The 17,201-nt window shown below is 50.4% G+C and overlaps 1 protein-coding gene across 13 annotated transcripts in view; it reads left to right on the forward strand.

Moving 5' to 3' along the window:
* ZNF536 (zinc finger protein 536) overlaps positions 1–17,201 on the forward strand; it is a 423,689-nt gene that overhangs the window by 57,576 nt on the left and 348,912 nt on the right. The gene's annotated exons all lie outside the window — the stretch shown is intronic.

Below are 17,201 nucleotides of genomic sequence, written 5' to 3' on the forward strand. Positions count from 1 at the left end.
TCCTGGAAGGCAGGGGAACGCCGTGGCTTTCCTCTCCCACCCCTTGTGAGCCGGCCCGCTTCGCAACATGGCCCCATTTTATATTTTCGGCGACCACTGAAATTTTAACGTTTTGCTTTCGGTCCATTATGTATGCAAGGATCTTGCTGATAAATACATGGGTAATTGTACCGTTGGAACCACTGCTCGTCAGCGACAACATATAATTAAACTCACCCTTGTAGTCATTGAACTTTTCCGTCCCTGACAAGATCACTGACCACGCCAGGGAGGGTGTGTCTCCTTGTGTGAGCCCCGCGGGGGGCCCCTGTGGCCTCGCCTCCCCATCCCGGCCCACGGGGTGTCCCCGGTGCATCTTAGGGCGTGCTTGCACGTATGCACATGTGCGCTTCCCTTAGACAGTCGGTGCTGGTGCCGGATGGAAGCGTGGGGCTGTAGAGCCTGGGGGTGCCTCTATTTTTGTTGTCTCTGCCTAGGTGATGACGGGGCCGGGGCGGAGGCTTGGTAGACTTGAAGGAATATTCTTAGAAAGTCCTTCACTTGCCTCTGAGTCCTCTTTTCACATACAACCTTGGGTTCCTTCCCTTCATTTTCTTTTTTGGGGTGATGCTTACTGCCTTACTTTTATGCCCTAGGCCTGGGGTTGGTGAACTATTGCCCGTGGGTCGTACCTGGCATGCTGCCTATTCTTTTTTAACACGTAAGAAAACGTCTACGAATTGTAATGAAATATACGTAACACTTACTATTTCTCTTTCTATTAAACATTTTAACATTTTTCAAGTGTCCAGATCTGGCATTGAGTTCATTCACACTGTTGTGCAAACCTCCCCACCGTCCATCCTCAGAGCTTTTTCGTTGTCTCAAGCAAACAATGTACCCCCCCCCCCCTCCACAATAAGTCCCTATAACTCTCCCTCCAACCCTTGGAAACTACTGTTCTACTTTCTGTCTCTGTAAACTTGACTATTCTAGGTATCTTGTAGAGGTAGAATCATAGGGTACTTGTTCTTTTGTGACCGACTTACTTTGCTTAGCATAATGTCCTCAAGGTTCATCCACAATGTGGCAAGTGACAGGATTTCCTTTTTTTTTTTCCCAATAATTTTTTAAGCTCTTACTTATTTATTTGATACAAAGAGAGGGCACAAGTAGGCAGAGCAGCAGACAGAGGCATAGGGAGAAGCAGGTTCCCTACTGAGCAAGGAACCTGATGTGGGGCTCGATCCCAGGACCCTGAGATCATGACCTGAGCTAAAAACAGATGCTTGACTGACTGAGCCACTCCAACGCCCCAGGATTTCTTTTCTTTTTAAGGCTGAATAATATTGTACTGTGTGTGTGTATGTGTGTGTGTCTATGTGTGTACAAGGGTTTCTGCGTGTGTGTGTGTGTGCATCTCTGTGTGTGTGTGTGTGTGTGGGTGTGTGTACATACTACATATTGTTTACCCATCCATCAATGAACACTTGGGTTATTTCCTTGTCTTGGCTATTGTGGGTAATGCTGCTATAAACGTGGACATACAAATATTTCTTCAAGACCCTGCTTTCAAGTTTTTGGGCTACATACCCAAAAGTGGGATTGCCAAATCATATGGTAGTTTTATCTGTAATTTTTTTTTTTTAAACATCTCCGTAGCTGCTGTACCATTTTACCTTCCCAGTGCACGAGGATTTCAGTGTCTCCACATCCTTCCCAATGCTTATTTTCTGAATTGTTGAGGGCCGCCCTCCTGTTTGGGTGTGAGCTGGTAGGTTCTTGTGGTTCCGCCTGTTTTTGTAAGCATCTGAGCTAAGAACGGCTTCTACATTTCTAAGTTGATTGAAAAAAATCAAAAGAGAAACAAGGTCCCGTGACACGTGAAAGGTAGATGAAATTCAGACTTCAGTGTTCATACAGAAGATTTTCAACGGAGCCAGGCCCCCCCATTCATTTATGGATGACCTGTGGCTGCTTCCTTGCGGGACTGATGGGCTGTGTGACCTGCCAAGCTTACAATATTTCTCACCTGGCCCTTTATGGAACACGTTGGCCAGCCCTACACTGGGCTAAGATCTTGTGCGAGCCCTCATCTGGCTTAATCCCCCGAGCAGCCTACTCTGCAGACAAAGAAACTGAGGCTCACCAAACGTAGCTAACTTGCCCCAGTGCCGCAGCCGAACACGGCCAAACCAGGGGGCGCGTGCTTGTCCCCGTGACCCCTATGTCACACACTTGTCACCATCGCCATAAATGTGATCATTGGGAACATACTCTGGGGATCACTTGCTAGGGTTTTTGTAAGACGAAGGTCAGGTCCTGGTTGGAAAAATATATATATATATTAAAATGTGGTGTTGTCACTGGGAGAAGTGGCAAATTTAGGGAGGAAACAAGGACACGAGGGGGTGCGAAGGAGATGGGCTTTCCTTGGTTTCTTATATTTGAATGCAAAGATGTGTGCCCTGTGCCCCGTGGCAGGATAGACTTTCAACCTTGCTGAAGCAGGACACGGCTCTGGGATGCCGGCATGTCTACACACGCAGCGTTTCCTCGGGATTAGAGAGAAATCGATAACTTCTTCTTGCATTAAAAAAGTGAATTATTTTCTTAACCCAGAGGAAAGAAAGCCAGGGTATACAGGAGAACGTGTTGATTGATTATTTCCCCTTCAGTGTTGAGATCACATGCTTTGTGGCATGAATCCTAGCATAGAGATCTTGGGCCGGCCCCAGATCTTTCCCTCCCGATGTGGAGGGATCCGCTGTCCCATTTCCCAGGGACTGTCTCGGCACCCCCTGGATATCTCGGGCTCAGAGGTCAGCTGTTGCTACTGAGGGATCATGTAGGTGTCACTCCCCGCCTCCTCCCCTCCTTGCGTCCCTCTCTGTCCCCCAGGATGGGTACACTTGGTACCTGGAACATTCTCCCCTTTCTCCACGCAGAGGACCAAGCATGAATAGTGATCTGTTCTTTCTCCGTTGGAGAGCAACGTCTCCATTGATCTTACATATTTGTGTGCGTTATGGAAATAATCTGTCAGTCCAAGCTTTGGGGATGTTGGAGGGCTCTAGGGAATGGTTGGCCTTGGGTCTGTCCCCAGCACAGCAATGTGGTTCTCCTGCTCTGTTTGGGAATGCATGACATTTCCTCCCTGTCACTACTGTATTTCAACAGAAGGCTTCGTGCTTTTGCAGTATGAAACACAGCAGCATTTTCCACGAACTCTTGGCCGTGGCTTCAGCCCAGCAGAGCTGGGCTCCTACCCTTACAGCTTTCTGGCGCAACTCATTTTGCACAAAGGAAAGTATGATAATCGGGGTTGTAGGATGATAATGTGATCGGCATGTTAGCATACTGGGAGAAGGAGAGCAGTGACTTTGGAGTTGGGGTTTTGTGGTTACAAATGTGTCATGGTGCCTGATGCAAAGGGCCTGCACCTACTAGGTGCTTAGGAAATGTTGAAGGAATGAATTGGTCTGGAAATGGCTTTGTGCCTGAGAGCAAGTAGAATGATATTGGGCTTTGGAAATGGTGATATCTATGATTTTTTTTTTCCTGTTTAAAGATTAAGTTTGGGTCTGGTCATGGTGTCTGGCTGCCCAGAGCCCAGTAGGATGGTCCACAAACACATGTGACTTTAGGTGTCCTGCCTCTTCTGGCTCTGACTCGCCAGATCTCTTGGTCACTCTCTTGACTAGCAGCTGAACTTGGCACCTGAGTCCCCGTGCTAAGCCCTGGTGGGTAAGGGCCCCACCCCAGGACTGAGGAACATGCAGCCCAGAGGGAAGGGAACATTGCAGAGATGGAGTGGGGTGTGTGTGTGTGTGTGTGTGTGTGTGTGTTTGCAGGGGCCAATGGTAGAGAAGTAGATGTGTTGAATTTTCCCTACCCCAAAGACATTTTTTTATTTTCTTCATGGCATATTCCAAGAAGATACTCCAGTCTTCCTCATATTCATGTGTGTGGATTGTTTCATGTCTAAAAGCAGCTCATAAGACAGAATGATGCTCTTGTCAATGAGCGGGGCTTAACTGCCGAGTTTCTGTCCCTTAACAAAACAGAGCTGAAGAAAATATTGACAGTAAAAACCCAAGTCTGGTGCATGCTCGGATCACCCCCAGGTTTCTGTTTCTCCTCGCTAGGCCCCCAGATGTGAGTTGCTAGACACGTAACATCCCCAATACGATCCGGCCTCCCGTACCGAGAGCCGTGGAAGTCTTCACGAGCGGCACGCTCCCTGGAAGGCAAGCTGGGAGTTTGCAGAAGGCCTGGGGGAGCCACTGCTGCCCTCTGTGGGGCACCGTCCTTGCCCTGCACACCCCCGCCTCCTCAGAGGCCTCAGACTGAAGGCTGAGAGAAGGTTCCAAGGGAAGGCGGAGGCAAGCACTCTTGGCTGGGGGCTGTGTGGGCATGGCGAGGAGGGCCTGCCTGGGTGCGAGGAGGCTTTTCAGATCCTCCAGCAGCTGCGGTAGGGAGGGTGCCCTGTGAAGCCTCAGGTTCCCACCTGGTGGTGGTGGGGCAGGGTGGGTGTGAAGAGTTTGAACCACACAGTGTCCGTGGTTCTTTCCAGGTCTTACGCAGAACCACCTAGACCAGGTGTCGGAAATACACAACACAGTGCTGGGATCATGGTTAACATGTGGGCTCCGACTCTAGGTTTGGGGAACAGAGATCCACAGACTCGATGGTGTCCTGGGCCATGTGGCTGCTGCCCTCCGGGAGCAGCACTGTGGGCTGCCAGGGGCTACATGGTGGTTCTCCGCCCTGGAGATTAGGAGACCCTGGGGGGCGTCGGCGACCCATCCAAGTCTGGACCCCACCCCGGAGCAATCCAATCAGCCTTACAATCGGGGTGAGCTGCCACCTTGGGGAGCCCAGGGGATCTTCACCTGGCAGGCGTCACCGGCACGTGGAGGGCTTATGGAAACAGAAATCCACACTTTCTGATGGAAGGTCTGAGGTGGGGTCCGAGAACATGAGTTTCTAACAAGTTCGAGGCGACGTCACTGCTGCTGTTCCAGGGGCTGAACTGTGCAAACCCCCGGTGTAATGTCCTCAAGTCAGCCCCTAGTGGGTACACAGACCCTGAATGTGTGAGGCTGAGGGCTCGGGGACCCCCCCGTCCGCTCCGTCCGGGGCCAGGCCCATCTGCTCCACGCAAAAAGCTTCCTTGTTCAGATTTCCCTTGCACAATATTTCTGGGCAGAAGAATCATGTTTGTAAATCTCCGAGGTAAAGGCAAGACTTGTAATCATGGGTTGATGACGATCGCTTCTCCAACTGAGAGGAAAACCAGGCAGGTTCCGTGGTCCTCTTTGCTGCCAGGAGTGGCCCTCTTTGGCCCTCAGCCTGTCCTGTCCTGCAGTCAGTTTTTCCAGCATGTCTTCTGGCCTCTAACTACTCCTACCTGTGGGGAGGCCTGGGGAGATTCAGCCTCAGTGCGGGGTGAAGCCTTCTATGGGCAGCTGGGCTTGCCTGTTGACTGTTCCCCGAGTGCCAGGCACTGTTCGCCTTACAGATGCATGATCTCATTTAAGTCTTGTAAGGATCCCGTGAAATAAGGACTGTCGTGATCTCATGCTGTGTGTGTCCCAAGTGTTCAACGAAGCCTGTGTAGGGACGCGAGCGTCGCCGTCGGGAAGGCCAGCGGAGCGTGGCAGCCAAGACTTGGGCCTATTGATGTTTTGGGAAGAGAGCAGAGCAGGGCTAAGTGCTCGCTACCCCGATGGGCCAGCTGACAGAGCTCAGAGCCCCCAAAGTCACCAGGGCTGTCCTTCTCGGTCACTGTCCCAGTGGCCCAGGCCTCCTGGGGATACTGGCCAGGGAGCTTCCTCTGGGGGGAGGCCCTCTTCCTTCAGCGCTGATCTGTGCAGAAATGTCTGGGAGGAGAGTCTGGGAGCCAGCCAGGAAAAGGGCCGGTGGGTGGAAGTCTCCGGGGTCCGCATCTAGCCGCCGTGGCTGCTGCTTCTCACAGCGGAGGGTTGTGTGGGCCGGGCCTCCATGTGCTATCTACCCCGCACTCCCGTAGCCAGGGAGGCGACCCGCACAGCAGGTGCTTGTGAGATGTCCTGTTGGAGCTGGTTCTGCTCCCAGGTCACCTCGTGTGCTTGGGGCAGAGTTGGGGGGAAGGGAGGTATTCTGTCTTCCCCATGGCCTCCAGGCCCTGTGGGACCCTGCAGGACCCTTTAGCCCTCCTCTTGTTGGCGCACCTGCGCTGGGTTCCCTGGGTGTGAACCTCGTGCTTTGGAGCTGGAGGTTGGCGGCAGGGACAGGTGAGGCATTTGAGAGGCCCTGTGAGGCGCCCCCGCCAGGGAAGTCACCCCAGTGACCAGAACTGCGCTGCCTCCTCCACGCTTCAGACACCGACACCCTCCCCACGGCCCGTCCCAAGCCGCCCTGGAGCCCAGCGCAACCTCAAGCCCGAGCATCTTCCCTTGTCGGTGTTCTGTGTTCAGGGGGGTTCCAAGGGAAGGCCGGTTTGCAGACTCTTCTGGGACTGGGCACCTGCTTACTGACGTCTCCTGGTGGCCATTATTTCCTCTGCTAGCATGCTGGGCAAAGGCACGCACGGGAAAGTTTACATCCCGCTCAATGGAATTTCTACAGAAGTCATTTTCTTAATAGAATGTGTTTGACCCCAAGCCACTTCCTTTTTGAACCTTTGACAGTTTTATGACTGAGCTTTCAAAAGGTTGTTCAGTTCAGATGGCCGACCTGTTCTGGGATGGGGCTGCATCTTGTGAGAGAGAAGAGGAAGCCTTCCCTGCCAGAGACGCTGGGGACACAGGGACCCCTCACCATTCCCGTCTCTGCTGGGGAGCACCGGGCCATAGCCGAGGGATGCGATACTTGGCTATTATCTTGGGACCTGCAGAGTGGGTGACAGCTCAGGGGAAGGAGTGGCCCTGTGTGGGGTGAAACTCCCCTAGGGGGTCCTTTCTCAGGCTACCTCAACAGTCTGGTATGTTCTTTGTTAGAATATGGACATACTGTCCAGGCAGCTCAGGGGTTAGAATGCAGGAGCCTCCTGGCCTCAGGAAAATGCCTGTTAGGAGTTGAGTTGAGTTTTTCACATTGATGTCCTGCTCACCAGCCATTCCACTGCTTCCCATCCCCCATGTCCATGCTTCCCACAGTGTGGACACCCATTAGGAACCAAACAGGCATCACCACATACTCTGAGTCAAGCTAAGCCCCTAGCTTACTTCTGGATCAGAGGAGGCACACCCAGGGTGTCCCCCTGGGGGTCACCCCCTCTTGTCACTCACTTGCAGAAAGACAGTGTTCTTCCTTTGCTCGATCACACAGGGCAAAGCACCTGTGGTGCCGAGGGCTGGGCCTGACCCAGAACATAGAGTGGGGGGGCTTCATGCCCATGATGGAGGTCTCACTGGTATCAGGCCAGGCTCTGTCAACCACCCACCCTTCGGTCTCTCAGACGCAGATTCTCCTGCCCACCCTTTGGTTGAGAGTTTCCTGGTGCTGGTAGCTCTAGAGTGGGGACCTTGATGACCATGGAAGATCGAGTCATCCTGTCTCACTCCAAAGGTACATTTATTTATTTATTTATTTATTTATTTATTTGACAGACAGAGATCACAGGTAGGCAGAGAGGCAGGCAGATAGAGAGGAAGGGAAGCAGGCTCCCTGCTGAGCAGAAAGCTTTATGCGGGGCTCGATCCCAGGACCCTGGCATCACGACCTGAGCCAAAAGCAGAGGCTTTAACCGCACTGAGCCACACAGGCGCCCCTTGAAAGACATTCTTTTGAAATCTGGGAAGCACGGGGCCAGGGAATATATTGTGGTGGTGGTTTAGGAATTACTGGCAGGACCTGCTTCAACTGGAAGGTTCCCAGGCCCAGACCGGGAGGTGTGCTGGTCTGGAAAGAGGCCTGAAGGTCTCCGCGTCTCACAGAATCTTCGACAAGGCAGTGCCCTGGGATCACAGGGCTGTTGAATCTAACTTTGAGCAGGTGGGCAGGGCCCCAGCCTGGATCTTGGATGACTAGATGCTGGGAGATTCTTTCTTCCTTCTTAGCTGAAGGACTTTGGGTCAAACATTTTGAGCTCCTGGATCTCGATTTTCTCATCAATAAAAAGAGAAACGAGATCCATATGATTCCTCAGAGTCCCTCCAATTCTGAAGTTCTAGCACATTAAAAACAAATCTGCATTTTCGGCCTGGCAACTTACGGTTTCCCCCGAAGGGAGCCTGGAAAAGAGACTGTGGGCTTTGTGGTGTGAGGCCAAAGTTTTGAAGGTGGCCTCCGTGAGAGAATCATTTCTATTTATTGAAATTGCTGATTTTAATCGCCCTGGATGCTCCCTTGACAAAAAATTATAATCCTCTGTAAGTTATGAATACCTTGAAACTCACAAATTCTATCACTTTTGTGATTGGCAACATTAAATGACAACAGCTCATTTAAATAAGCAACATCTGGACATTATTATTTTTAGGGATTTTTCATCTGTTGATTTAGAAATCTGGGGCCTTTATGAATCTTGCATGAATATTCTTTTATATTCACATCTACCACCAAGACACAAAGAAATAGCCAAAAAATATCGTCCAGTGATTCTTTGATGCAGCGCATGTGTTTTTTAAACAACAAATCCATTGTGAATGAGAGAAGATATAGAATAGCCTGCCTGGGAGTGTGGGTGGAGGGAGCAGCTTGATCTTCTAAGAGCCAGAAAAGCCTGTCGATTCAAAGCCACAGTAGGAAGAAGGTTTTGGTTTTATATATAAAATAAAACATTTTAAAATAACAATATAATTTTGGACTGATGGTACCAGAATATGGTATTCACAATTTCTCAGAATAATCCAATTTAGAACAACGTATTCTGAGCAGGTTTGGTAAAAATAGGTCTATCATCCCATGGTATAAGATAATGCATTAATTTTTATGAGTGACTTATGGAGATGTATAAGTCGGCTAAGAGTTAGGATAAACATAATATTCCTTAATTAATCCATTATGCCATGGTACACAGGTGCCATTTTTATTACCTTAAAAATGAAAAATGTCAAAAAAGGAAATTGCTGCTTTTTTATATCAAAAAAGCCTTTTTTGAAAAATCATAAAATGTCTAATCTAATTCACCATATAATACTAATGAGCTCAACAAGCCATCTCAACGCACATTTTAGGATAAAAGGTCATCAGTTTCTGGCAGTCAAATTCCGGTACTTTTTTAGACGAGACCAAAAAACCTTTCAGCACCAAATATCGGAAATGGCATTTGTGATTAGAAGCGTTATTAATGTCGTAGAGGTTTAGAAATTCACATTACATCCCGCCCCCTTCCTTGCCCCCGCCCCCTGCGTTTTCTAAGTCTTACGCTGCGCATGTGCAGAGTTCAGCAGCGCCCCACCCCTCCCCTGTCCCTCCAGGATCTGAGTGGCATTGAGTAGGCACACGCACACGCAGGAGCTTGGGGGCCGTGCTGCTTTCTGGTTCCTCAAATCTCTTTGAATGCTCTCCACTTATTTTTTGGCATCTCTGCCCTCCAAACTGTGTTCCTGTCCTCTGGATGTGTCCCTGTCATGGGCCTGCTGTGTGTCTCGTCCCCTCACAGAAGGGGCAATGAGGAGGCCCCTCCCGCCACCTCCGCCACCTCCGGCAGTGGGACGCATGGTGGCTGCAGTCCGCCTTGTTATGGAAAAGAATTGCCCGGCGGGTTGAGGGAATGGCCAACAGCGGACCAGAATCATGAAGCTGAAAGTAATATTACCGACTGGAGGTCATTTTTCCCAACTGAGGGGCAATAGTTTCCCACTATAAACTGCACATTGCAGACAGTATATGTTTTATTAAACCATTTAAGGAACTTGGGAGCCATTTCATTTAAACTTCCTGCTTGATGGAGCTCAGGGCCGAGCCCAGAGCTGCTCACGGAAGAGGCCTGGAGGCATCTGCACTGAGAGACTGCCCCTAGTGCCTGGCGGCTGGCTCCGAAATGGGGGAGCCTGGCGGGGCTGCGTCCAGTGCTCTGAGCTCCTCCACGCTCCAGTGCACAAGCGGGAGCATGCATGTAAGGTTCTGGTCCCAGGTCTGCCACTAACCAGTTCTGTGACCTTGCTCAAATCTCTTCTTCTCTCCAGGACTGTTTCTGCTACTGCAAAACCAGGGGGGTGGATTTCATGGGAGAGGCAGGGTCCCTTTCTGCTCATTGATTCTCTGAGATGTGGGACTCTCAGGTGCGTCCCCCCACCTGTGGAACCCTGGCACTGGGACTCCCCCCATCAGGGCCCCAGTGGGTCACATGCTGAAGTCTGCCTTCATCCCTGCCCTACTTGAGGGTGCATTCTGGCTGTGATGTTTTGATGGGCTTTGGGGCTCAGGGCTTCCCGTCCAGTGGCGATGTGCAGGGTCTCAGCAGATAGAGGGAAGTGGGCAGCAACACCTGGTTCTCATGCTCTAGGGGATTAACCTCTGTGGCTGCTTTCATGTCCGAGGAGGTAGGACATGCCTGGGGTCAGAGCACAGGATTCCAGGAGCACGCTTACTGTGGCTCATTGAAGCTCACTGACCCACTCTGAGCCTCAGTTATCCCCTCTGTGCAATGGGGCAGTGGTGCTGCTAACACTGCCTTCCCCCAACCTGAGCAAGTCTGTTGGTTGGGCCTGGTCGGTTGTAAAGTGTTATCGAAATGATGGTTTTATCATTATTGATAACTTTCAGATCATAATTTAGCTCTAAGCAAACCCCTGGATGGCATGCCGGTGGATCCGATAGCCACTGCTTGTGCCCAGCGAATAAAGGAGCTGAGGACTTGGCTGTGTTTTATCTTTAAAAGTAATTAACAGGATGGAATCCGGTATTTTGGCTTTCTCTGCCCTAACTGGTGGTCTTTAGTAGGTGGCCTTAATTCTACAAAGTTATATAACCAAATCTTTTGTCTAATTGGTAACTATATTTAGGAGGGAGAGAAATATGTGAGCTATTCGTTTCGATTAAATTTTTTATTATGCACTCTGCATTTGGATTGACAACTATTAATATTAAAGAGCTTGGCCAAATTGAAATTTGTATTGCTGGAGAGACTTAAATATAATGTATGATGCTGGAAAAAAAAGCTGGGGGAATATGGGAATTACCAGGCTGGGTGCAGACAGGTCCCTGCCAGGTGCCATTGCGCTTAGCACATCCAGCCCCACTGCTGCCGGCTGCGAGGGGAGGGGTGGGCAGGGGCTCCGCAGAGCGGCTGTCAAGGTACCAGAACCTGAGATTCTTCCATGGAGATGGCTCAGTCACGATGTAGAGCATGTTTGAGCACAGTATACTAATCATTTCTTCTGATAACTGTTGACACAGAGTATTTTCTCCACCACTATGAAGCAGGTTGGGGGGTGAGAAGGAACAGGTCATTCTTAAACAGGATGGATGTGTCACCAGGGTTAGGAGGTGGGCTCGGTTTCTTCAGAAGTCTCCAGACAGGCTGCACTGATATTCTGCAGGTCTCTGGGAGGTCAAAGGCTCCGTGTGTCCTGCAGGCAGGAGCACTTAGGCCCACAGCCATGTAGGGAATGCTAGAACCAGAGCGGTTCCAGTTCTAACTCTGCCACAGGTGGGCCCTGGGGAGTGGACCCAGGGTTTCTGTCTCTGGCGCTCAGTCCCCTCTACCAGTGGATTTGCACAAAGACCAGGGAGGTCTGCAGAGGTGGGGACTCAGGTGGGAGAAGTGGGGTGTCTGTGTCCATACAGCCTCTGAGGATTCCCCAGCTCTAGAACTCAGTCTGGGGGATATCTGGAGGGAAATTATTCTCTTTTGGAGTCTTCAGCTCTAGAGAGCTGAGGACGAGTCTGCAGCCCAAGAGCCACAGGCTGCTGACTCCTGGGAGCCGGTCTTCTCATACTCTAGGCATCTCCACCTTCTGCAGGGATCCCTTTGCTGTGAACCTCTGTCCAGAAGGTTAACCTGTCCCCGTCCTCCAGGCAAAACTCCCAGTGGCTCAGGCTAGAGAGTGTCCCTCTGCCATGTCCCCACACTCTCCTGTGAGATTGCTGTGCCCGAGGCTCGTCTTTCGTTGCCACTCTGGGGCCCCAAGGGCAGGACTCAGCTTCCCTGCCCTGTCTTGCCCACCCCGCTCCCCCGCCACTACATGTAGGGGACACTGACTATGTCCAGATGCCCTAGACACAGCTCGCCAGATCTGGCAAAGGAAGGACGGGTGATGACTTCACTCTTGGTGCTGTTGTAAGTTTATGCCCTTTCTCCCACTAGACTATAAAATACTCTCTGTTTTACTTGGGAATTTTACATAATTTTCCAGGCGTTGGAAGCTGGAATAGGTAGGAAAACTTCCATAAACCGGGATGCTCAAAGAATCAGTGGTTCTGACTCATTGGATTATATGGACACTTGAGGTTTTTGCCTGCAAGCATTTTGCTTTCAGGTGCTTTAGTTATGTGTGATTTATTTATTTATTTATTTATTATTATTATTTTTTTTAACATCCAGGAGGTCCAGGTGGAGAAATGTTTTCTAGAGCCTAACAGGTGTCCCACATCTCCTGGAATGGGGAAGGGCCTGCCCCTGGTGTCCTCACTGTCACTGTGCCTGTTTCATCTCCCAGACCTGATCCCAAGCTCCTGGAGGGTGAGACCCAGTCCTGGTCACGCCGTTCGTCCCCCACCAGGGAGCTCAGTGGCTAGTGTATCTGTGTCCCGACAGGTCCTGTGTGGCGAAGGGATGAGTCCCGGGCTGCGGGTGGGAGGCTCTGGCTGGCTGAAGGGAGGCGTGTCCCCTACGTGTAGTGGCCCCAGAGGTGTTTCTCACTCCAGTTCTACCATCAACTGGGTTCACAGTTGCTATGGAAGGCTGACAACTGAGGGGTTGTCTGTGAAAACAGAGTGTGTTTCCCGTTGTTTTTGACATCGGTGTGCCCTACTGCCCACACGGTCCCCCACCACCTCTGCCAAAGGCAAGCAGCTGGACTCTGCCCGGGGCTCCTCTCACCACGCGAGTGTGGATGGTCTGAAGTGCGCCGAGTTCCTGCCCCTGTGGCAGCCCTCTGTCGGTGCTGGGCTGGGAGCTGGCAGGGAGACACCCAGCCTCTCCCTGCCTTGGTGGGGACAACCTGGTCTTGCCCGGGGTCTTGGAGCAGCTCGGTGGGACTGGGGCTCAGGTGCCATCCGTCTAGTGCCCTCCTTACCTACTTTGTATTGGTATTGGCTTCGTTCCTTTGCCACTTCCCCACTGACCCAGGACCCGCACTACCCAAGATCACCTCCCCAACACACCCCTGTTCTTCCAGATTTATCTTAGGGCCTCTTCTTAGGAAACACAGCTTGAGACCCTAGAGGTGGTCTGCAGAATTGACAGATGCTTTTCAAAACTGGATCACTTAGGCTTTCTTCATGGAGCCTTCCAGAAGCCCCTGAAAGGAGGAAGTGGAAGTCACGAACCCATTCTCCAGATGGGAAAACTGAAGCCCAGGGAATTTGTCGGAAGTAGGACCAGATATGTAACCTGCCCCCCTCACTTTGCTGATTCAGCCCAGGGGAGCCTGGCTTGGTAGGCTCTCAGGGCCTTCCGCTGCCTGTGCCTGGCCAAGGGGGTGGGACGAGCAAGTTCCTTGAGACAGCTGGGGCTGACAGGTGAGGTGACCAGGTGAGGTCGCTGAGCAGAGCTTTGCTCCACTAGGACTGGTGTGAAAGCGGTGGGTGAGAGGGCCTCGGTTACCATGAAGAGAGAGGCTCCCACAGAGCAGCTGACCCGGTGGGCTATTTGCCTGCGTCTGGGGTCTTCCTCCCCGGTGTGAGGAGACTGACAGGCAAGAGACTGGCCCGAGTATTCCTGGTGGGCTGGAGAGGACTCGTAGGACCAAAGGTAGGTTTCTATCTGCCTGCCCATTGGCAAAGAGGCCTCTGTCAGAGGAGGGCTCCATGGCCTCTGGGGGTGCTTCTCAGTTGTCCCTTACCTGGGCTGGGCAGCTACTGGAGGCAAACAGACATCTCTGTCCCCGACAGCCTTGTTCATGTGAAGCGCTGCAGCATTTTGAATAAGAGCCAAGCAAGTACCCAGAGAAGAGTGGGGAGACCGGAGGCCTCGGAGGCCAGTGGCCGGGAACTAGTTTCTCATCTGTTCTAGGGCCTTCCTTCTGGGTGTTGGCTTCCCAAGATGGGGTGGACGGTAATGAGCTCCCCACTCCTGTCAGGGCGGTGGAGGAGACCTGAAAGGAGCTAGAGCTGGCGGGGGGTGGGGAGCGACACATGTCAGGAGTGGAGACTCTGCCTGGAGGGGAGCTGGTACCCCAGAGGGCCCAGGCTGGGCCGCCTTGGCTCCCCCCTTTGTATGGGGAGGGTGGAGAGTCCTCTGTCGTTGGTCGATTAAGGGCTTGGCCAGTGCAGCTGTGCGTTGACAGTGAGAATCTGGGCAGGTGGGTCCTCATATGGGGGCACCAGCTCTGGCTGCCCGGGGGCCTTAGTCTCAAACCCCTAAGGGACCCCGTGGGCTTCAACCCCTTCCATCGCAGAGCAGCTGCCCTGGTGTTCTCTCCGCTCCTCCCAGCACCCGCCGGGGTGCTGAGAGCTGCTCCCAAGTGCCCCGTGTGATCGGGCAGAGGTTGATGCCCTCGGGTGCCCTCCCCTGGCTTTGTCCACCGCAGTGTGGAGCCCAGCCCGGACACAGAACAGTCTTCTTAACGTGCGTGTTGATTTGATTTGGCAGAGGGTCACGTCGGCTTCTTCCCTTCCAAATTTTAATATCAGATTCATTTATAATGCTGACTACGACTGACAAGTTTTCACATCATTCACCCATTTATTCATTTGCTCATGAAATCTCTGTGTTGAGTAATTGTTTTGCCTTATTGGCAGTTTTAATTCTACATTCCTTTTTTTTCCCCCCCAAAAGGTCAGTGGCTTGCTAGCTGGCCAGGCCAGTGTGTGCATTCCCCGGAGAGACATTTTTGTGAAGAGATGCTCATTTGCATTGGTCAGATTTCAGCTTTGCCTTTCTCTCCTCTCTTGTTTTGAATCAATATCTTGGAATTCTTGGGACAGACTGGGACTCCTTTCTTGTCTTTCTGCTGTCCTGTCTTCACACCAGGGCCATCCTACTGCACCGTCCTCTGCTTACTCACTTCAAGTTAAGGTCTAAGGACCTACGAGTGTCAAAATTGATATGCATGTCTTGGGCTTTTCGGGACTTACCTGTAATAATTTGATAGAACAAATGGAAGCTATGCAGGGTCTCAGAGTAGGGTGTCCCAAGCTTGAAACATCTCTGGGTTTGGTTTTGGCTTTTGTCTACAAGTGCACAAGATCCATAGTGCATTTTTATTTATATATATATATATATATTTTTAAGATCTTATTTACTTATTAGAGAGAGAGAGAGCATGTGTGTGAGCACAAACGGGGGAGCAGCAGAGGGAGAGGGAGAAGCAGACTCCCTGCTGAGCAGAGAGCCCAATGCGGGACTCGATCCTAGGACCCTGGGATCATGACCTGAGCTGAAGGCAGAGGCTTAACCCACTGAGCCACCGAGGCACCCCCATAGTGGCTTTTTAATCTGTTATTTTGATCTGTAAAATGGAGAAGGTTGTTAAGAGTTCGTGTTAGGGAGAGGATGGAGGTGTTCTGGAAAGCCTAGTTTCAGTAAAGTTACTTCTGAGCTGAAATGTTCAAAGTGCAGAGATCTATAGTCTAGTGTGCTATTTTATGATAACTTTCTCTATGCAGCTGTGTTTGCTGCAAAAACTCACATTTCTGTGTGGAACACTGAATGAAATATGAATGTGCTTTTTACAATTTAGTACTTTTAATAAAGGATTTGTGAGCAAAGAGCTTAAGTACAAGAACCACAAAACATATAGATAAAAATATAGCCATAATCACACATCAACCCCCAGAAAATTCATTACGTAGAGAACATCAGTAATTGAGAGAAGTTGAGAGAACCGACAGAAAAATAATATATATGCCCAGAATTCTAAAGGCATGAATCCTTTTAGCTGGGATCAGGGCTTCTGAGTTCTCTGGGGTGGGTGTTTTATTACAGCGGATGCTTTACTTGGAAGGATGTAATTTATTATCATCGAATTCACATGGCAACATGAATTTGGATTTGGGTTTCTGAGAGAAGTTTACAATTAGTTCCCTCACATATATTTATAGCTTTGAAAAACACTTGATGTTAAAATAATTTAAATACTTTACCTTTTTTTTTTTTTTTTTGATTGATCTGTGAAGTATTGCCATTCTTTTTTCTTTGAGCCCCCAAACTAGCCACTGCTGAGTGGAGCGAGGCTGTCATGTTGGGTTGTTGTGATTAGGTGGGCACTGTTCCCAGAGCCAGAGGACCTGCAAAAAAATAAAAATAAAAAAATAATAATTAAAACCACTCTGCTCCCTCAGGTACATGGGTCTTATCAGAAGGATGTTTTTCAGGGTTTTAGATTTTAATTGTTTCCTCATTGGAAAGTTCTGTCTGAGGCTCTCAGAGCAGACTCCCAGGAGAGGACTAACAGGAGGTTCGTCAGGATGGTGAGCGTTCGTCCCTTCTGTTCCCACCAGGCCCGTTCCACCGAGACCTTAATCGCTCACCTGGGAGCCCTTCTTCTTACCCGTTCCTTCCGTTTTTTGACTTTTAGGACCGGTGCATAGGCTCTGATCTCTCCGGTTTTCGTTTTTCTATTAAAATACAGTAAGAACTTGATTATGTGTTTCAGTATTTCTCAGCCTGACCCACAAGTAGAACCGGCGACAATGATTTAGTTATTGGCTCGTGTTTATTGCCAATGCAATGAGGTTGTGGCGTCTGACATTTTCTTCTCACTATGTTGAAGCTTTTAGCGAGTTGCTCTTCTTACCCAGAAAGCAGCATAACTTGGCCTCTCTTTGCAGATGGGTTACACATTCCTTTAACACTGGCATGCTCCCCTAACCTTCCTGGGTGGCTTTCGATGACTTAAACACAGTAATTGGCATGGAGGTCTGAAGCTTTATTTTATGATATTAAATCATTCTTTTCTGGAAACAGAAATCTGCAAAGTATACCGTTCATTATGTGAAGGCCTGTATTAACACGGGCCCTGGCTGATGGATGACAGCGTCCGGAGAAGTTACAAAACACGTCTCGAGGGAGGTGCCTTCTCTCACCTTTGGAGGCTACTGTTAGAACCGGGAGCAGAATCTGGGTTTCCACCTGCTGCCTTCCAGAGAGAGAGGTGTTCGGCTTTTCTCTGTTAGCGTGGGTA

Source organism: Mustela nivalis (genome assembly GCF_964662115.1).
Source record: "Mustela nivalis genome assembly, chromosome: 18".
NCBI lineage: Eukaryota > Metazoa > Chordata > Mammalia > Carnivora > Mustelidae > Mustela > Mustela nivalis.